This window comes from Podarcis liolepis, assembly GCF_965112155.1.
Source record: "Podarcis liolepis genome assembly, chromosome: 3".
Classification (NCBI taxonomy): Eukaryota; Metazoa; Chordata; class Lepidosauria; order Squamata; family Lacertidae; genus Podarcis; species Podarcis liolepis.
The window spans coordinates 57,708,498-57,731,208 of NC_139557.1; positions in this window are offsets into that span (position 1 = coordinate 57,708,498).

Sequence of the window (22,711 nt, forward strand, 5' to 3'; positions counted from 1 at the left end):
TTTTTTCCTTCTAAAAAGTAAGGGGAAATGTCTGTGTGTCTTATGGAGCTAATGGGTGGTCCCTGGAGCCGAATTGCCTGGGGGCAAAAAGCAGATCGCGCTCTTTTTTTTAGAAAGAGGGAAGGGAGTGTTGAAACAAAGCCGCTGAGCAGCTGATCGACAAGGGATTGGGAGGGAGATAAGGCCTCTAGAGATAAAGGAGGCTGCCTGGGAGGGGGGAGGTAAAGACAGCAAACTTGCAAGGAGAGGAGACAGGAAGATTAAAGCAATGAGGAGAGAGATTAGAAGAAAAGGAGGAGCAAAAAACTGCTCCAGTTAAGGAAAAGACACTAAGGCAAACAAGAGAGAAGGGGGTGTTGAAACAAAGGGCAAGGGATTGGGAGGGAGATAAGGTCTCTAGAGATAAAGGAGGCTGCTTGGGAGGGGGGAGGTAAAAGCACAAGGATCCTCAGGATTTTTGCATTGGGTCACCCCAAATTCACCATCAGATCACATAGCATGTCCATGGCTATAGCCTGCACTAAAAAAAAAATGCACCTACTGTTTCGTGAGGCCGCAATGGCACAAAAACGGATCCACATGGATTCTCAGGATTTTTGCATTGGGCTACCCCAAACTCCCCGTCAAATCACATATCATGTCTGTGGCCACAGCATGAACCACAAAAATCACACATCCACTGTTTCGTTCAGAATATTTTTTTTTTCTTGTTTTCCTCCTCTAAAAACTAGGTGCATCTTATGGTCGGGTGCGTCTTATGGGGCGAAAAATATAGTCTTTCTCTCTGTGTTTTATTTCATTTTTGTAAACTGCCTTGCTGAAGGGCGACATGTCAATCTTTAAAATAATTCATATACATAAATGAGAGTGCATCATCTGGAAACTGGGTTAACTGGTTCCTCCAACCCAATACAGTACTTCTCAAATAATTCAGTAGTCCTGTAAGGACCAGCACCATTGCAGTCTCTGTTCAACTGGAATAACGTAAGTTGCAGCACATATCAGGGGCACCAGCAGAGAATGCCACCTGTTTCCCTGGCTGGAGCGTTGGAGTGCTGCTGCCGCTGCAGTGATAGAGCAGGCTTACAGCATCATTACCCTCGCAGGAAGATCATAGTGACATGCTCTGGCTGCTATGAGTTCTCTCTCTCTTCCATCCCCCCGCCCACCTCTCTTCTGGCAGAGAGAGGACTCACGCACAGAAGAAGGCAGAGGGAAGGGGATCAGCTAGCTAAGAGCAAGAAACGGGCAAACACCCAGGAGTTTTTTTTAAAGGCCATGCTATCCTTTCTCCCACCCCCAATCCCTGGCACTACCTGACTGCTTAATGGAACTCTGGGCAGGCATTCCCCTGACTGTAAAGGACCCTACTTCCTCTTTTAGCAGTGTAGCTTGCTGACCTTTCATGCTGTGCAGCCAACATTTTGAGTGACGGAGCCCCACGCAAAAATACATATTTAAATATGTATTTTAGATGTGCATTGAATTATGTATTTAAATTCTTATTTTAAGTACACAGTTAAATGAACACTCTGTTTCAAAATAAGAATCTAAAGACATTATTTTGATACATTAAAAACTGCTGAGAACTGATTTGCAACATCTGAAGAAGTGTGCACATTGGTAGACAGCTTAATTCCGTGCTTTAGTCTAGGAGGTATGCATCAGGTCATTTGAGATATATATATATATATATGAGTTTCAGAAAACCAAATTCATCAACCACCCTTAAATCAGATTAGGTTGGATCCTAGAGGGGGATGATTATATGGCTGGTGGAAGACAGCTAACAATTCGGTCCTAAAAATACAGTACTCCTGTAAATAGTTCGATAAAATAACATGCACAGAGTGCTGTGGTTATGCACATTCATGACCTGCTGCATTACACTAGCATCATGAACTGGTTCTGAGTGTTATGCTTGACAGCATCAGTAACAGAAGTAGCATCTTACTTTAAAACTAAATTCTTGCAAATCACAGATAAGAAGAGTTTGGATTTGATATCCCGCCTTTCACTCCCCTTCAGGAGTCTCAAAGCGGCTAACATTCTCCTTTCCCTTCCTCCCCCACAACAAACACTCTGTGAGGTGAGTGGGGCTGAGAGACTTCAGAGAAGTGTGACTGGCCCAAGGTCACCCAGCAGCTGCATGTGGAGGAGCGGAGACGCGAACCCGGTTCCCCAGATTACGAGACTACCGCTCTTAACCACTACACCTGATGAAACCTTTCTACCAGTTGGGTCTCCTGGAGCAGGAACAGCTGATGGGAGGCTCAGGATCCCAAAGATATTCTGTCCACCACTGGAATCCTCATGTCCTGACAATCCTACACTTGTAGGTCACAGTATGGTACTGGAATTGAATTACGACTGACATACAGAATGCAGCCTGGGTGATGACAAACTCTGTTGCTATTGCCAGCACAGGCATTTCAACCCTTGGGTGAATTCTTAAGACCCCTGAAGATATGGACATTTTTAACCATCTCCTTATTAAAACTAAGGATTACACTGCAACTTGGGTCTGAGACTTGTAAAAGTATTTGACTTTCAGGTGGGCTGTTGGGCTGACATAGTGTAAAATTAGTCACATACTTATCTTTAGTTTCCGAGATACAATTAATGCCTCCAGGATTCACCATCCCGTATTTGTATATTGCAAGTAGAACCATAAGTAAATGAAGCGTGTGTGTGTGTGTGTGTGTGTGTGTGTGTGTGTGTGTAGGCAAGGCAATATCAGCTTCCCACCATTGTGGTATATCACCAGCCAAACATATATGACACTACACCACAATGTTGACGAAACAAGTTGCATTGGCCTCAGCCTGTGAGGCGCTGGGTGAAATTTCCACAGCTCTCACCACAGAGCTGAGGCAGTTTCCCCCCAGTGCCTAGCGGGCTGGGACATGGAGTTATCTCATTTTAATCTCCACTAAAGATCTATTTACATTAGGTGGAGTTATTTGTGCAGTAATCTGATCATTTTTAAAGTGATCAGAGCTGATCATTTTTGCCACATTGGATTATATAACCATTACCTGCTAATCACATTTCTGTAACTTCAAATTATACCACCATCCAAAGTTATATAGAACACAGGAATGATCTGGAACTTATGGTACCTGAACATTTAAATAAACATATACATATTTTCAGAGAAAATTTATGCTTTTAAGATAGACAGAACTACAAAATTCACAAGAGCAGGAAAGACAGACCTTTGTTATGGCCAACCAGTGTTCATTCACTGAAATATGACCGATTTCAGGATACACAGAACTGTTCCTCACAGCAGATATATGCCCACAGAGTGCATTGTAAGCATTGATAAAGATATTATTTTGCAAATATTAGTTGAGTTGTATTTCAGTATATTATTGAAGTGTTATTGTAATATTGCAATTTTATATGCTTATATTTTGTTCACTTTCTTGAGTGGAATTGGTCCTGAAAGATAGTTAATATGTATTTAAATTAAACTGAACTAATCCTGTAGATTCTGTGTTTATGGAGCAACACAGCCCTCTCTTTTAATTTACTGGATGGCACCCAGAAATCAGCATTCAATAGTCTGAAGGCAGAAGATGTGGTTTTGTTCTACTGAAACTAGGCAGGCCTGGCCCTGAAAGTGGCCTTGGACCCATCTGCATCCCTCTGGCGAAAGAGCAGGATTTAAGTGGTGAGGGAATCTGTTAAAGTCATTTTGTTTCAGAAATAGATGCAGGTGACAATGTGAGGTGCTCAAGGTCAAAGCTGAAATTGCCAAAGTCAAGAGTCCACTCTCACTTTTGTATTGAAAACCCTGAATGGAGAGCCTATTTTATTTGGCAAGTTGTGGTCTTTGCAGAGTGTGAATGGGAGTCGTGAATTAGCAGATCCTCAGTGTCTCAAGGCAGCTGCAGCTGTTCTGAAGGAGGACAGTGAATAAAGGGCATTTTAAGAGAGGAGGAGAGAGAGAAAGGAGGGGCTAGTTCCTTAATGGCCCTGTCATTCAGTTTGGCTTATGTATTAGTGTCCCTGAACAATATGTCACCACTTGTGATTGTCAATCAACATAAATTCTTGACCACACTCCAATACAGTCAGCTCTCTGATGCACTTGAGTATTTTATAATATTGTGGTCCAAAGAAACAAATCTTTCTTTTTCTGTTCCTCATGCCCATAAAATTCCAGTTGGAAGTGTGATACCAAGATTCCAGAAGGAAGCAAATAAAACCTTAAAAAAAATACCCAGCTTAATCTAGGAACACAGAAAACTAAAATTATGTAGTGTTCCAAGAGACAGGGTAGTTTAATACGATATCTTAGTTACACAGTAACCCTATTAAACAATAGCACTAAACTCCTATTAAGGTGTAAGGAAGAGCCAGGCTGTCCTATTCATCTGAACTTACAAAAATCATTAACATCCACACAAATGCAAAATACGGTAATGTAGACTATTGCCTCAGAGTTGGCACGCTATCTGCCTTGCTGGTGAGGACCAACTTGCATGTATAAGGAGCATTGATTCTACAAAAAAACCACAACACCCATCTGAAGCTCCTTAACTACGTATCAGATAACTGAAGCAAAACTACCTCAAATTTTAACCAACATTCATCAATGTATTAAATTTTATTAGCATTCAGTTGTATCAATATTGTATCAATATTCAGTATGCAATAGTCATACTGAGATTAGACCCATTGAAATTTATGGACATGACTAACATAGTTTATTAATTTTGCTGTGTCTACTTTGAGTAAAATTTAATTGAATACAGCCCATAATCTTTGATTTCAGACAACCCAAACTGAAAATGTAAGAAATTCATTAAAAGATCCAACCCTATTTTAGTTAGGTTTAAAAATAAAAACAAACATTGTAGCAATATCAATACAAGAGAACAAAAGCTTCATAGTATCTCACAAATAAAGGCTGTATCATTATTGCGTAACAGAGAAACAATACTTTGAGCTCAGGGAAAAGTGGACAGGCAAGATTGTTTCAGAGTTGTTGTGGTTGTGCTTTTTGTGACAATGTCTAGAGTGGCCAGGTATTTGGAAAGTGTAGAGACATTTTTGAGACAAATATTTTCATTTCATTGCAGGTTAACTGCTACAAATGAGGATGTACCAAATGCACAAATATAATGCTTTCAGAGGACATCTGCACCCAAAACTAACTGGTGTTTTTATTCATGACTGTTTACAGTCGCTGTGTTTTCCCTCTCAGCTTCTCCCTTCAATCCTGTTTTTACTGTTTTTGCTTTACTGTGCTGCCATTGGGGAGCTTGCCAGAAACCTTGACAATGACTCTATTATCCCTCCCCAACATGAACGGAACAAGAAACCCCGAGTCGTTGATATGACCATGTAGTCCAATGCCACCTGGTGACTAAACTATATAACAACATTATCCACAAAACACAAGATCATCAAGCTAGGGATCACCTACTGAACATGAATTACAGTGGTACCTCGTGTTATGTACCGTCCCCCTTATGAATGCTGCGGGTTACGTACTCTGCTAACCCGGAAGTAGATGCCCTCTGTTGTGACCTTTGCCCCGGGATGCAAGCGGAAGTCGCGCTCTGGCGACATGGCAGCAGTGGGAGGCGCCATTAGTGAAAGCGCACCTCATGTTACGAGCGGTTTCTTGTTACGAACAGACCTCCGGAACGGATTAAGTACATAACGCAAGGTACCACTGCACCTCAGTGCCATGCAACCAGACGGACTTACTACTATGACAACACCACCAAAGACAAAACAAAGTCCCTTTGTGAAGGCCATGCTTCCAGTATCACAATGCTCTCACTGGCCAGGAGAAGTGTGGCAGAAATAGGGGACATGGAGGAAAGGAGAGCATCAGTAAAAGCTGGACCACTCCAGGCACTGCAGACATTTCATGTCCCACGATGCTGTGATAGCATTTATAACTGGGAAATCATTATAATCATTATATAATTATAACTGGTGATGCAGGGTAAAGAAATGGGAAAAGGAACTACCTTTTCATTCCTTTGGAAAACCATGCTTAGATAACATGCTTATGGAGAGAAATTAAACTATAATGATGGTTATGAAGTATTGCCATTCTCTTCTCTTTCCTCAAAGCCTTCATTTCTTTTCCTTCCTTGCTTTGCTCTCTTCTCTTTCTTCTTTATTGTTGTGTTTATTGTTTTTTTGTGTATGAGAAAATGAAAATAAAAACAATTATAACAAAATAACTGTTTCAAAAAATCTCAGCTAAGCACCAATTATAATTTCCACTGTTTATATATAGACTTTGAACAATTATTCAATTTTATTGACCAGCTAACCTATTCTTCCTTCACACCAACTTCCCTTCTCATTTATCAGAACTATTTATTTTCCTTTACCCTTTGTTCTTTCTGGTTTACATGGGCTTTGAGCCTATTCATATGACATCATTCTCCTGTTACTATCTCCTGTTACTATTCAACTTGATTAAGTTGGAGCAAGGTGATTTTGCTAGGTCAATTTCCTATGGTGAGAATTTCATTAGAAAGTGCCCTCATGTGGTGAGCAGTAGTATTTAACACATTACCTTACAACATGAGGTCACAAATTGAGGGTTCTTTTGTTTTGCTTTTTGCTCTTTACTAGATATAATATTCTTAGATCTGTTGATTGTTATTCTTTATAAAGTGCATGTACTGCCTAAAGACACTTAGCACATGGGCACAGTAACAAAACAAAAAACGTATTGTCTTCTACATATACTATATAATATTCAAACATTAAGTTTGATTGTGCTGTCTGATAATCACCATAAGGAATATTATTGCATATATGTTTGTACTACAAGCTGGAAGGACTAAGAGGAACCAAACTGTGAAAAGCATGGCCACCTCAATTGGGGAAATCCTTAAAAGGCAGGCTAGCACTACCTCCAGCAACTGGGGCATTTACATGGGTGTAAGATTCATGAAACTCAATGGGGCTCACTTCTCAGTAAACAATTTCACTGCACCTTCAAGAGCAAATGGAGGGATTTTTGTCAGGAAAATTGCCTGCCTGCCACAATTCTGATCATGAGAGGGGATTCCACTGCTATTTCTCAATAAACCAAGCCCAGGAAAGACTGTTTCAAGTAAAACAGCTATCAACCAAGGCAAAATTGTATATCCAATAGCAAATTCCCCAGCAGACACCTCTACTTTCTTTTAAATCAATGCCAAAACATACAAATTGGAGAAGGCCTTGATCAGGCATACTCACATCTGAGTTTGCTAAATCCATGCAATTGTCTTTCAACCAAAGTGAAGCTGTACTAACAGGCACTTAGGTTAGGATGCCATCACAACCAGTACTAGCTACCTTGGCAGACACTTTGTTCAAATATAATTGCAGCTGGCATGCACAAACCTGCAGTGACTACTGCAAGGACAAAGCTATAGCTTTGGTGGTGTGAGTTGATGTATAGCAAGTACATATGTGGTGAGGTATCCATCATTATCCATGGAATGCAATTCTACTAAATGCAAAGGTATCACTGTTTCCCTCCCCCATCTGTTAAACCTTTTGAAGCATTTCAGAGTCTTTATTTAAGTGTTTCCAGGCAGAGGGCCTTCTCGGTAGTCACACCCACTGGGTAGAACACCGTCCTATCAGATGTCAAAAAGATAAATAATTATACAACCTTCGGTAGACATCTGAAGGTGGCCCTGTACCAGGACACTTTTAATGGGTGATGTTCTGTTCTGTTGTTGTAGTTGTGTTTTTGTATACCCTGTTGGAAGCAGCAGACAGTGGCTGGGGCAAGCCAGTCAGATAGGCAGGGTACAAAAAGTAAATTAGTAGTAGCAGTAGGAACAGAAGTAGTAAAACCACCACTAAGTAAGACTGTTGCTCAACATCAGAATTACATGGAGAAAATTCATCTGCTGCTACTTCATAAAATATATTAAGCTGGAAGCGCATTTTAAGAATCCTAAATGCTTTGAGAGATTTGTGAGAGGAAAACACACCAAACTCATACAAACTACTTATCAAGTTATTAATGTTGATGATTTCACTAGTAAAATGATTATATGTATAATTTTTGAATATATAAATAACCCAGTGATTTGAATGAACACTTTAGCTTTAAAAGAGCTTCTTTTTTTAAAAAAAGCCTTTCAAATCAAGTAGGTTTTTTGTGTTTTTATAACACAGTGGAAAACGAAAATAAATTAGCACTAAGAAGCTGTTAGCTGTTATTCCCAACCAAGTCTACACAAGTTGCAATGCAATCAGTATTGCTGATGACAAACAACTATCTCTCACAAGCTATCTGAATCAGGAGAGGCAGTTCAAGTGCAGGAATGATACTTGGGAGATGGTAATGGGCTGGTTGTGAGTCAATGAAATGAATCCAAAAATGGTGGTGGTGGTGGTATGTGTTGTGGGCTCTTTGGTCTGGAGAGTAAATAGATGACTTGCTTTGGAAGGAGGAGCATTCCTTTGGAAAGATCAGGTTCACAGTTTAGGGGTACTCCTTGACACAGCACTGTTGCTCAAGGCCAAGGTGGCTTCAGTGGCTAAGAGAGCCTCTTTCTGACTCCAGCTAGTTCTTTTACAGAGACAGAGACAGCTTGGCTACAGAGCTCCATTCTCTGGTCACTTCAAGACCAGACTATTTGTAAGGCACTCCATGAGATGCTGCCCTTGTGCATAGTTTGGAAGTGGCAACTAGTACAGAATGCATTGGCCAGGGTCCTGGTGGGCACATACCATATTGGCCTGAATATAAGCCTCACTTTTTTTACCAAATTCTGACCATGAAAAGTTAAAGTGCAGCTTAAATTTGCAACATTACAAAAATTGGCTTTCACGATATCGCTGCTGAAACAGATATACAGTAAACTGAGACAGGTGTGAGTGCCTGTGGAATTTTAAAGGAGCAGCTTGTATTCAGGTGCGGCTTATATTCGGGCCAATACGGTACTATTCCTGTTCTTCAAAATATGCACAGGTTGCTTGTATGTTTCCTAGCCCAATTCAAGGGGCTTCCATTGATGTACAAAGCCCTAAACAACTTGGCACCCAAATATCTGAAGAAAATCCCATATAGACCCGCCCAAATATTGAGATCTGTAGGTATTTCTGCTGCCCTGTGAAGTTCATGGAGTGGTAGTGCATGAGACTGCCTTTCCTGTGGTGTCTCCCAGGGTGTAGAGAAAAGGAAGTCTCAGCTTCACATTCCACAAATGAAGTTTGATGCACATCCAACTGATACTAAATGGTTTAAGTCTCCAAATTACACCTAAGTAGTGAAGCTGTGGAAATATTCTAACTTGGGTCTTTTGGAAGTAGGCCTCTCGATCTCCCTGATAGCCCAACGCTATAGCATACATAGAATCAAACGAAGTCTGTGTTTTCCTGCATAGCATGGAAGCCATTCCTAGTTTTCAAAGAGAATAGATCCTGAGCAAATTTCAGCAAGTCCAGGACACTTTGGTCTAGAGAACACCTCTAGAGATGTTTTTTGGATGCATGTTTGCTCAATGTGTCTTGTTTCCTCAGGATTTCATAGAATGTTTAATTTATTTGTTTAAACTATAAAGCTTAATGAGGAAGATGAGAAAGATCATTTGGAGAGGTTTGTTTTTTGTCTGCACCTGTGGAATCACCTGCAGCAGTTCCATTCTTCTGGCAAAGCAAAAGTGGTCTGAGCTACAAATGCAGCAGAAAAATGTAGGAATGAGCTCGTAAAGGTCCAAAGTGGTAGAATGGACTATACCATGTCAAACTGCAAGTGGTAGAATCATGTTTATTAATGTCCTTTTAAAAAAAAGTCCTAAAAGTGAAAAATGAAGACAGTAAGGAGCAAGCTGGGATAGCACCTTTATCTTGCTGTGCTAGAGTTTTACTTGCATGCACATTTTAAAATTAACCCCTTACCTAGAGTCCAATTTGAAATAGCCTTTTCTAACACCTCAGGATTTTTCCATTTATTCTGCTGCTTGCATGGATAGACTAAGTCAGTGTCCAAACACCAGATAAAAATGATAAGAGCTCCAAAGTTAAAGTCTTCACTTGTTTTGGACCACAAATGCAGAAATCTTAAGTACTCTGTTCTTAGTATACCATGAATTGTCTCAAACTAGCTAAGGTTATAAAACAAGACTGAATAAAATACTTGAATGAAAAGCACGTATGCTCTTCAGATAAAAGATGAGACTCTAGAATAGTGGAATGAGAATTAGTTATTTGCATCTCTTTCCCGTCATTACTGACCTTGATTTTTAAATTAAAACCACAGTATGTCTTCTGATTAGATCTGTAGATGGTCCAACTACAAATTGCAGGCAAATTGAGTTTAGTTGAAGACTCCTTAGGAGAATCCAGCTCTCTTCTGGCAAAAAAATGCTATTGTGCTTTGCCACTCGGATATTTGGTCTGCAGCTGCCCAAAGTGCAATTATTTCTTTGTGCATACTCAGGCTGCTTTGTTGGCTTTGCCACTGCAATCAGGGCAATAGGAGAGCACATACCAGCCAAGCAACAAGGGACTTGCCCTTGATGTGGATCCATGGCAGTTGACCTAGCTGCTGGTGTCTGTACCTGCAAGAGGCAGAAATTAGCTGGCATTCACTTCCCAGCAATATTGATCTAAGTATCCCCCATGCCCTCTGGGAAACCCTTTGCTCCTTGAAGTAAGACTGGGCTCCAACTGAGGAGCACAAGCATTAACAACTGTTTGTGTATTGTGCTTTTGGTTTCTGTTTCAGACAACTGTTTGTGTATTATGCTTTCAGACTCACCTCTGCACTGAAAATCAATGACCGGGTACAAAGAACATCAGGCTGATACACTGAATGCCAACAGGGTTCTGAATGGCAGTCAGGGATGGCATGACATAAATAAAGAGCAAATTTTTATAAGCACCATTCATCCAAGGCTGCAAGACAAATCTTGTGCATCTTTGTGGGGCCCTGCAATTTAGCTACTTCATCATCAGATTCCTCTAGGGCAAGTTTGCCTGTCGTGCATTTAAAAAATCAGGCCCATGTAGTCCAGTTTGAGGAATGAGTTCAAAATCTTCCCCATAACTTGTAATATCCAGAATTTCTTTTTTTTAAACTCCTCTTTGTTTGCTAGTGGGGGAGGGGGGAGGTCTGTAATTGCCTTTTTGTAATTCCAAGGAAGCTCAAAGTTCCCTTATCCCAAGGCTTTCTAAAGAAATCTATTTTTAAATAGCAGCGGATCACCTCTCTTTCCAACTTCAGAAAGACCTACCAGCCTCAGATTTAATCTTTTTTCTCGTTGTCTTCCAGAGCTACATATTCTTGTGAGCTTTAACAGCAAAAGATTGATTCCAGAGAGTCTGACCTTATTCTGCATTATATCTACAATATCACCAAATAAGCTCTCATGCTCAAAATGTTTTGGGACATTTCATATACACCAGTTGTTGGCATTTGTTTGTAATTAGTGCATTTTAAAAAAACAAAACCTTAAAGGCAGTCAGTAGAGACTAACTGGGTGGAACCTAGACTGGGTGGGGTGCCTAGGAGGTCACATATGGGCAGCATCCAGGAGGTCCCCATACTCCTTTCTTGAAAAAGTCTACAAAAAGTAGCATAGCATCAGCTTCCAGCCAGAAATTCTGGGATTAGTAGTCTCAGCCCTAGTCCCTGGTAGAAACAAAGAATGCTCTACTGGGATCCTGGGAGAGCTCTCTGCAACCTCCACCACTGCCTGTACCTTCCCGGATATGCTCTTGGGTTGGGGAAAAGGGGGAGAGGACTTGCAGGATCCAGGTGAACCAAGACGAGAGAGAGAGAGAGAGAGAGAGAGAGAGAGAGAGAGAGAGAGAGAGAGAACTTCATAGACTATCTAGCATCAACAATGTACTTCCCATGCATTTCAAGCCCCCAGAAGGCCCAGAGTAAGAGAAAGATGGCCATGCTGGCTGAGCAGAGACCCTAGATTTCTCTGCCACAGCCATCTTCCTCTCTGTGTTTTTAAATGCTGTCTCCAGCTCCTCAAGAAAAGGCCACAAAGGAAGGCAATGCTTTCCCTATGCAAGCAAGTGTCTCCTTTCTCACAACCCATCGTGTCACAAGAAGAAAGATTGGCTGCTTCATGGCTGCCATTTCTCTCACCCACCCTAGTTTTACAATAAAAGCAAAGGGCTTTACAAGAAAGAAAACGTTTTTGCCTTCTTGCCTCCTCAGTGAATAGTTGTCCTCCTGAGCGATGCCTTATGGTCATAAAAGAAAAATGGAAGCTAATCTCTCTCTTTCTCTCACTGCTACAAGCATATGAGATTAAAATGGGCTCGCATACTATGTGTCTTTCTCCACACATACAGTTTTGACAGAGAAATGAAGTAAATAAGTTTACCACATCCTGGGCTGCAGGTGAATTGTGTATATCCTAAACACTTCTATTCAATTGCAGTTTTCTTGAAAAACAAATCTAGAGTTATAAGCTTTGCTGTTGCTGCTGTTGTTCTAAGTAATTAGCACTCATAATTGTCAAAATAACCCTCAATTGCAGAGTGTCTGGATGTCTGAAAAACCCAAAAGCAAATAAGGCAATTCTGAAATGATCATTCTCATATGTTGTTATTGTAAGCCTTCCAGAGAGCTTTGCTACTGAGTGGCATATAAATGCTGTTAATAGCAAAAGCAAACACACCAATATTCCCCAAGTTCAATTTACCGTTTTGAAGAACTGTTACGGAATGTTTAACATTTAGGCTCAGCCCAGCAGTTAGTAATCTTAAATGGTAAAAGGGGGCTTGTTACATGATGGAACATCTTGCACAGCAGCCATCAATACTATAACATTCTGTAGTCTGCATATGTAGCTATGTTTGGACATTGGGGGAAAGGGGGTGTGTGCATGAAAACAGCTCATGACACATTTCTTGGATAGCTCAATCCCAAATTATTCCAGCCTGATTCTTCAGTTTCATTATGAGGCTGAACTTCCTCCTTTGCAGTATGCAGAGTTTTTGCATACTAATTAGACTGCATCCCACCAAAGGGCCCTATTAACCTACTCATGCTGCATTCTAAAGTAAATTGCTTTTAAACTCGTCTTTGCTGTAGATAACAAATGATGATAGCTAGGGGTGTGCTATAGTGACCCCTTTCTTTCCAGATTCCTTCATTTCAGCTCTATGTTTTAAGATATCCACAGAAAACCTATCAATGTCTTGGTTATCCTCGCTTTCTTGAAGAACATCTACACATGTAACAATCCTTGTTATTTTGTAATCACAAAATATCAATTGCAAACAAATATAAATTATAGCACAGGGGTGCAAAAAAACATGGCTCTCCAACTCTAATTAGCCCCAGTCAGCATGGCCAATGGTCCAGGGGGGTGATGGGAGCTGCAGCCATGTTCCAGCAAGTGGCCAGCCATGCATGTCAGCATTTTACTTGCGAAAATGCACGCACACCATCACAATTGTTCACACCATGGTAAGATAATGTTCAGTTAGCACTGAATATATCAGTTACCCTGCAACTTTGAAGTGAGTCTGAAGCCACTTCACTGCAGTGATGAAAAGGGGCTTTCTAGAAAAAAAATGCCAAGGTGAGAACAAAGCTTTTGATTTTCACCACTGCTCTTTGCAGCCTCTGAAGATAATTATTTAACCTTGTATTAATCAGCACTGTATTTCCAACTGCACCTCTTTTCCCCGCCTTCTGTGACCAGCATGCATGTGAGGGTTTGTTGTTTTTTGTAATAAATTTCATCCAGGTTTTCAGTATTGCAATACAATACAAAAAAGGAAAACAGATATAATTTAAAACAAAACACACAAATAGCAGGCAGAGGCAACTGACTCGTCTGGATGATATATATAGTGTTACCCACGTCCTGCACCACTTGCATCCTTAAGACTAAAAAGGATCAAATGAACTCTGTGTGAGACAGTAAATGGGAGGGGGCCCTCCCTCAACTCTGTTACAAGATAAAGCCAGAATTTAGAGCTTAGAGTTAGGAGTTATGTGACCAGGAGAAGAAAAGTAGCAGGCAGAGCACAATGACTAATGGCTGCTTAAATCTAGGGCTGCACATATGGAAGCGGTAAGGTCCTCTTGGATTGTTGATGCTGTGAACCTCCATTGTAGGCTCAGGTTGTAGATATGTATAAATAAACCATATATCATGAAGACACCAAAGTCTCCGCTGTGCCCCATTTCCAAAAAAACAAAAAAAAACCATGACCCCTGGGTAACCCCTGGAACCTTGCACCACTGTGAGGATTGGGGTGGCATGCAGCAATATCACTGAATAGAAATGAGAGGGTGCAAATGTGAAGGAAGAAGTCAAAGTGCAGTAAGTCTTTGCTGTCTTGCAGAGCAACCCATTCAGAAAAAACTCCCCCACCCAGCCTGGACTCCTGGAAGAAACAGCAATAACTTTTCAAAGAAAATACTGTGTGGGTCATTGAAAATATGTGAGTAAAATGATTCCCCAGCCATTTATATTTAAGTTGCCCATCACTAGATTTTCATTCAGCTTCTAAAAGAACAACTCCCTGTAACAGAGTTTATTTTTATGACTAATAAGGAAGCAGGAATTGGATTTTTTTAATTATTTGAACGATCTCTTGCTTTTTACCAGTTGACCATGATAACTTGAGATATTTTCAGCTTCCAAGCAGCAAAAAATGTATTTGCTATGTTTTCAATGCAAACTGTAATTTGGTGCAAGTGTTTAGAATTCTGTTATAAGCCGCAGCCCATCTCACAGATCTGCAGTTCCTGAGTTACCCTGGTGAGAATGAATGACTGTTAAACAAGTTAAGTAGAAATCTGTGATGTAAATATGACCTAACGCTTCCAATCTTTGTTGCAAAATCAACTTATATAAAAGCTAATGGAAAAAGGAAAGCAGCAAACGAAAGTAATTACAGGTCCCTTTTCCAGCACCGTAGCTTTGCACTGGGTTACGCACACAATTTTGCATTTCAGGGCTCAGTGTGAAATTAGGAACAAACTCAGCGCTATAGCCAGTTTCCAGGAGATAACATGCAGTTGCCAATCTTGTTAAGCAAATCCTTCATATCTAGAACAGCAGCTATAAATAGCTTTTGACTATTAGTCATACGTTTCCATATAGATTCCCTTTAGAGTTTATTTTATTCCAGCTCTATACATTATCTACATTAACATTATGGATTTTGCCATCACTAAAATAAGATATGTAGTAACCACTATTTCAGGAAGCCTTCTTGCAAAGTCTGATATGAATCAGGACTAGTAGTAGTTCAGTCTCCAAATCTGGTTTTCAGTTCCAGGAATTGCCTCTTGAACACATGCATTTCAGCAAAATAGTACCCATAATCATGTAAAAACAGCTTTTCAATAGCACCAAGCTAATGAGGCATCTGATCAAGGCCTGTATTTTAAAATGAGCTTAAAAATATATATTTGCAAATGTTTGTATGTTTCATGCCAGACGTAAAGCAGCTGGCTGAGTACTCTGGCAGTTGTTTATCTTCTTGCTCAAGGGCCCCCCTGATTTATAGCAGTACCTCAAAGTTGTAAAAGGAAATTACAGGCTGGGAGCAAAGGTCATACTGACCATACAAATTACAGAATACAATCAAGCTGCAAAAACACTAATTAAGAGTTGGTAAATAGTAAGATTTATTGTTTAACAGAAGACTCGAGCCATATTTTCATAAGGTTAAAGGGCAAGAGCTAATGGGAACAGCAGCTGGCTGGGGAAAGGGAGTTGTAAATTGAAGTTGCTTTTGAAGCTGTTTCCTTTTTACTTTGAAAAGGCCTTTTCTTCTAAAAAGCTATCTATGTTAATGTATGAAATATATTGACTTAATGTAATTGTGCAAAGGATTTAGAAAGTAAGAAATGTTAGATTCTTATGTTAGATTCTTATTTCATTGATGGTGTGTGAGAAGGTGAACCCAAGATCTCTGTTTAAGATAAAATTTAAAACCATGAGCCATCTGTTTTAGCCATCTGTTTTGGAGTGAATAGGGCAATAGGGCAAAGGTGATCTGGTAATTAAGGTGCCTTGTCGAGGCAAATGTAAGATATATGGCTACTTGTCTGCCATTTATGGATAGAAGGAAATATAGCTCTTTGTCTCCCATAAAAGGTAATAGGAAATGGGTGTATCTTTTATGATTGGTTCTAGCAAACAGCCAATAGGAATTTCAACCAGGCTGATTGGACAGAGGCAGCCAAAGGAGGAGGAAGGGGGCTGGGCTGAGGAAATATAAGTGCTGGCCATCAGGGCTGGAGTGGGCAGAGCTTTGGTAACCATATACCACTGTGTCTCTCATTTATTTGTCTGACAAATAAATTATTATTTTAATTTCTCTATTGCTGCACTGAATATTTCATTTCAGCTAAGCATTAACCACAAGCAGGGTGCTACACTAACAATACTCATTCCTTGCATTCCCAGAAGTGGCAAGCCTTTCTTTTTATTCATTCAAATAGTATTCACATTTGAATGTATTAAGTAAAATGATTAATAAACATTACAGAGTGCATCACAAGTCAGTCCTAATATCTTGATTTTAGGACCAGAATATATGATGGGGAAGTATCCAGAATCTTCCTGTATGTTTGCCAGTGTAATCAAGGTATTAGTCCTGAATTCCAGACTCCAAAACAAGTGACAGGCCTTCATCAAATTTCTAGACAATAAGCCTGGGTCCACCAAACCTTCTAGGATGAAACTAAGTGGTCCCTCCCAGCTCTTCCTCCAGCTCTTGGACCACAAGTAATCCTAGTTTAGTCTCAAATTGCCCTGAAGCTAACAGAATAATTAACTGATGATACAAAGTTATTTTATATCACACCTTGATCATTTAGGCAACTGAACAGGCTATTTTACACTGTGTGAAATGCAAAGTCATGACACCTCTGACTGCTTTGTCAAAGCAGCCAAGTTAGTGCTGTCTAAAGATTCAGTATAGAAGGCTTGTGCAAAACTACTGGATAGACCAAGTGATAGCTAGGAGGAAATATAAAAAGAAGTGGGAGGTTTGGGACTAGCTCTCCTAGGTATAATGCTTAACAAACTGTGGAAGTTTTGTTTTCATCTCCCAGCCTCACCCTTTCATCAGTGCCTAAGAGAAGGGGTTTCCTTTTTCCTAGAACAGTTTCACTGAAGGCATGGAAAGGGCTGACTGATGTTGCAGCAGAGCAGGGATAGAACCCTACAGTTGCTAAAACTGTATTTGCTATAGAGGAGCAGCTGGTGTGCCCTTGATTGCCACAGCCTGAATTCAGTGGGACTTATTTCTGTGTAGACATGGTTAGGATTGCACGGGAAGAGGAGGGGTGCAGGAAAATACCATGAATTAAGTCCCTCCCCAGCACACTTGTACAGGTTCACAAGGGTTCTGAAAGGAGGGGAAAGAGATAAAACTGTGGACATATGGACAATTCCCCTCTCCCACTTTCTCATCTAGAGGTGCTGGCTCTGCCTTCCTCATTATTATACCTGCTCCCCGAAACTTGTAGAGATGTAACAGCCCGAATAGAGGACTCTCTTGTACTGGCAGAGACTCCTCACACATCTTTAAAGCATTTTCAGAGCTGTGAAATGTACAGGGAGCATCCCCCAATACAGAAGTCTCCTCACTTCAGGCTTTTGAACTCCAAATTATGGAGGTTTGGTAACAATGACAGCAAAGGGGAGCAGAACTAGCACACTTCTGCCCAGATGCCTGCCCATGTGTTTCTTCTACAGTGTATGCTAAGGATGAAGGAGAAAATCCAGGTGAGCCTACCTGATTTGCACTTTCCAAAACAACATGAGAACCCAAACATAAGCATCCTTTGACATTTCCACTTCTTTGAATTTTGCAATGCAGTTCTCCAGCCAAGTAACATGTACAAAAATGTGTATACACAGAGAGAGGGGGGGGGGCTAGGGTAAAGTGTGTTTAAAAATGCATATATTAGTGAAAATAAAATTAAAAATGCATTCTATTAGGGGAAATTGCTTTGCAAAAACGTGTATATTAGGCAAAATTGCATACAAATGTGCATATATATAGGATAAATTTGCTGGTGAATTTTCGTGATGACTTAAAAAAAATGCAGACTAATGTGGAAATGTGGAGAAATGAGCTTAAGATAGGGCATATGAGAGACTGAGGTAATCCAAAACTGACAGATTTACCCATCCCTACTCTATACTGAAAGGCAACGCCTGAAGCTGACTTAGGTTAGGAAAGAAAGTGTGCCACAGACACCAACAGGGGCTCATGGATCACTGTGGAAAGATATGGAGGACTGAAAGCCTAGGAAAATAGGCAATGCTTGATCAACTACTGATTATATAGTTGTATTTACTGTTGTTGTGTTTTATTATTACTAAAATTAAAAATTGGTCATAGAAACTGAAGGGCCTTTGAATGGAGCCCTTTGCTCTCCCCCAATATATGAGAATCAAGTGAAATGTGTTCTTGGGCAGAAAAGCAGCAATTTCCGTAGTTGCCAGTGAATATCAAACAAGAGTTTGTGTGGTGTGCTACAGACTGTAAGCAACATAGAGGACTCAGATTAAAATTATAGACGTGGGCGGTTCAGTATGGATGCAATCTACCTCAAAGGGTTGTTGTGAGAACAAAGGAAATAAACATGCCAAGCGCTTTGTTTGTACACTGGAAAGTGCTAGAGAAATGATTTGCAATCATTTAGGCAAGCATGACTAAGCACTCAAGTGCCTCCATTCGGTGCTAATGGCTATTATGTGTGTACTTCCCCTGAGCCTTGGTTAACAATTAAAGTTATGTAGTTATTTATGAATCCTCAAGAGTTTAAGAAGTGGACACTTATGGGTTTAGAAGCAACACAAGAGTAAAGAGGGCTAAGAAATAATTATTTCAGCATATCAGTAATTACAAAATTGGCATTTCACTCTACAGGCACTGTGAAGGAAGGAGGGGGGAAGCAATTACGAACGTCAAGACAGTTGTTGCTAGAAATAACATTGGAGAGAGGTTAATGAAGGAAATTTCTTAAACTGTAATGCAGGCAGATTGTTGTTGAGAGTGTACTTTTAGAAAACAGTAGGCGGTATCAGTGGAGAATGTGATAACAGGATAGCGGTGGGAATTCAATTTGGAAGGAGCTGCCACATCCTCCATCTGCACCTCTATTAAAGAAAACCCATTTTAAGACTGTTGACAATGAGAAACTCATAGTTGTGAAATTCAAAAAATACATATGGGCAAGAGGTAGACATCCCATAGGTTGAACCACAAAGGTTTTATCTTCTTCCCATGACAGATGGCAAGAATATCTGCATAGTTCGTCAACGATGGTGAATCCATACATATCACAAATCAGATCTAAAATAATGTTCTGACTGAAAATATTCAGAAGCATTTTGGTAATAAGAAGTATGTTTATTGTTTATGAAGTGAGCAATTAATTTTGCATTTTCTTGTGGCTACCAGATGTTCAGTTGCAGGATCTGAAGGAAGCTGTAGGGGCATGAATAAGGAAGAATGTCACAAACCTTTGCCTTGTTGGTTTCCAGGGTTTCGAAACTCCCTTAGCATTCATTATTTATTTGTATTTTTTCCTACATTCTCTGAGGGTAGAGGAGTAGAGTTGGGAAGAGAAGAAGGCAGAGCATAAGAGTATCAAATGCTGGGGGGGGGGGGTGCCAGAGATTTTGACGCAAAGATCTAGACACACAAGTTGGAAACAACAAACATACAAGAAACGTTTTCTGCACACAATGCAGGATTTACTTTGAGGTGTAAAAACATGAGCCCTCAACATAGGATAACTGGTGGCCATTTCCTATACCAAAATTGATCCCTTGTAGAAGTGAATAACTACCCGCACATCACCCTGACAAATGGGCATATATGTTTCACTTCTACATGAGTGGCACACCACCAACCATCATGGTTTCCTGCTATGTGTACACACAATTAGACTCATTCTGCAGTTATCACACATATTGAGAACAAAGTTTCAATTCTTGGAGAAGACCAAAAAACTGGCATTCCTAGCACTGCAAGCCCAGATCAACTTGAGCTAGGCTCTTGCAGGTTAGGTCTCAAACCCCTTGTTGCCAAGGTGGTGGTGGAAGGCAAGTACCTGAATGGGATTGGAAGAATCATCTCACTACCTTGAATAACTGCTTCACCTCCTTCACTCTACTGGAGCAATGGTCTGCCAGATTGCATATGGTTTAAGCATTGCCCTTCTCCACCAGCTTTTTCACCTTTATGGTAAATCAGGCTATTGGAGAGGTGAGCCAGTTTTTTTAATGAATCACAATCAAATCTGCATTCCCTCCCATCCTATTCTCATACATACACCATTGATTAGTATAATACAGAACAAAATACACTGAAACCTGGCAAGTTCTTCCCGCCCCATATTTTAACATTAAAAAAACATTAAAACATAAGCTTCAAAGAAGCTCCCTCAATTTAAATATCAGAAAGGAGAAAAAATAATTAAGCAATAAAATACTAGCAAGGCAGCTATTACAACATGATAATAATTCTCCAGGGTGTTTTCAGTGGTCTCTAATCCCAGCTATAAATAGCATAAAAACAAATACTGAAGCTTTCGTTTTGCATTCCTTTTCTGTTTTATAACTCTGCGATGCAGGCAAAAGGATGCAAGATGGTGAACGTTTAGGATGGTCTACAAAATGAGCAGTAATGAAGGTAACAAGGTTCAGCTGAGCTTACTGAAACCCTTAAAATATATTTAATTTTACCAATTGTTTATCTTACATTTCAGATCAAAACATACACAAGACTACTGTCTCTTGGAAACAACTCACAATGGGTTTTGCTGAAATTGCTTTTCAATGAGTTTGTAGCCTTAAAGTCCTCGTTTACAGAAGGACGCTTCAGAAGTGACCTATTGATTTCAGTGGGGCTTACTCCTAGGTAAGTGGGTATGATTTGATTGCAAATTCTGCCCTTCTTGGGAATTTAAGAAAGTTTCACCATTTTGTCACTGGTTAACCACATAGATACTAAGGATTAAAAGGACTGCTGCTAATATTTTCTGGATGTCTTTGTGGCAACTGTAATAAGAATCTTGTTTCATACAGCTGGACAAAATCGCTATGTAGTTTTCTTATAACCACCAGGTTAGAGTAATGGTCACTTGCTCCTAAGTTCTGTTTCGGACTTGGAAAGGGACCATGGCTATGAAATCTCTACTCTTGATTGTCACCATACCTGCATAACAAATCAGCCTTTGGCCCAAGTCTTTTTCACATGGAGGGCTCCCATGTGTTGAGGCAGGAGCAGGGCTTGTTCTTATCCATGCCTGATATTGCATCCCTGGGCTAGTCCTGCCCCCCAATGTCTACACATTGAAATGGTGTCTACACATTGATGTCACCTAACGTGTGATTTTACTTTCTTGGGAGAGATTTTACTTTCTTGGGCTCCATGATCACTGCAGATGGTGACAGCAGCCACGAAATTAAAAGACGCCTGCTTCTTGGGAGAAGGGCAATGACAGGCCTAGACAGCATCTTGAGAAGTAGAGATGTCACCTTGCCAACAAAGGTCCGTATAGTTAAAGCCATGGTTTTCCCAGTAGTGATGTATGGAAGTGAGAGCTGGACCATAAAGAAGGCTGATCGCCGAAGAATTGATGCTTTTGAATTATGGTGCTGGAGAAGACTCTTGAGAGTCCCATGGACTGCAAGAAGATCAAACGCATCCATTCTTAAGGAAATCAGCCCTGAGTGCTCACTGGAAGGACAGATCGTGAAGCTGAGGCTCCAGTACTTTGGCCACCTCATGAGAAGAGAAGACTCCCTGGAGAAGACACTGATGCTGGGAAAGATGGAGGGCACAAGGAGAAGGGGGCGACAGAGGACAAGATGGTTGGATAGTGTTTTCGAGGTTACCAGCATGGGTTTGACCAAACTGCGGGAGGTAGTGGAGGACAGGGGTGCCTGGCGTGTTCTGGTCCATGGGGTCACGAAGAGTCGGACACGACTAAACGACTAAACAACAAACGTGTGAGCAGCTGCTGATAAACAAGGGCTCCACATGCTTGGAACACCTACACAATTAGGAATCGGTTTCCTGCTTACGCAGTCAGGACTCCGACATCAAGGTTCCTTTTCAGACATCCATACTCATTGTGAGGCTAGCCAACATTGGTGTTGGGCCAAGAGCATGAGTCCTTTAAACATGAGTGCTTTGCACATGTAACATGTAGCCCTAAACAGGGCTACAAACAGTTAAATAAGTGAAGCAGGAATGAAATAATCTCTGTGCACTTAGAAAAGGAGGATTAGACAGGTATTACACCTGCTACCTTTACCTACAAAATTAATTGGTTTAACCTCCTCACCTCAGGCATCCCTACTGCTGCTGAAATTGAGTGATTAACAGAGCCATTATCTAATTAGTGGATGATTTGGCTAAACTATGGCTGCTAGTGGTTTTACTTAAAAACAAAGCCTGTGACAGTCATATTTGCTCTGATAGGTATTGCTCATAGTCCCATAGAGAAACTTAGTCACCTATGAATGATCTCAGCTACTCAAAATCCCCAGTGTGGGGGACTAGTTTTAGTGCAGGCAAACTCCATTTGGATTCAGGGAAAAGCTAAGCCAACATAGCAAGTTTTGAATAGAGACTTGAAAGTAGAGATGTGCTTCAGGAGAAAAAATCCACCTGCTGGACCTCTTGGTGGCTTTTGATACAAACAACCATGGTATCCTTCTGGGCTGTCTTGCTGGGATGGGACTTGAGG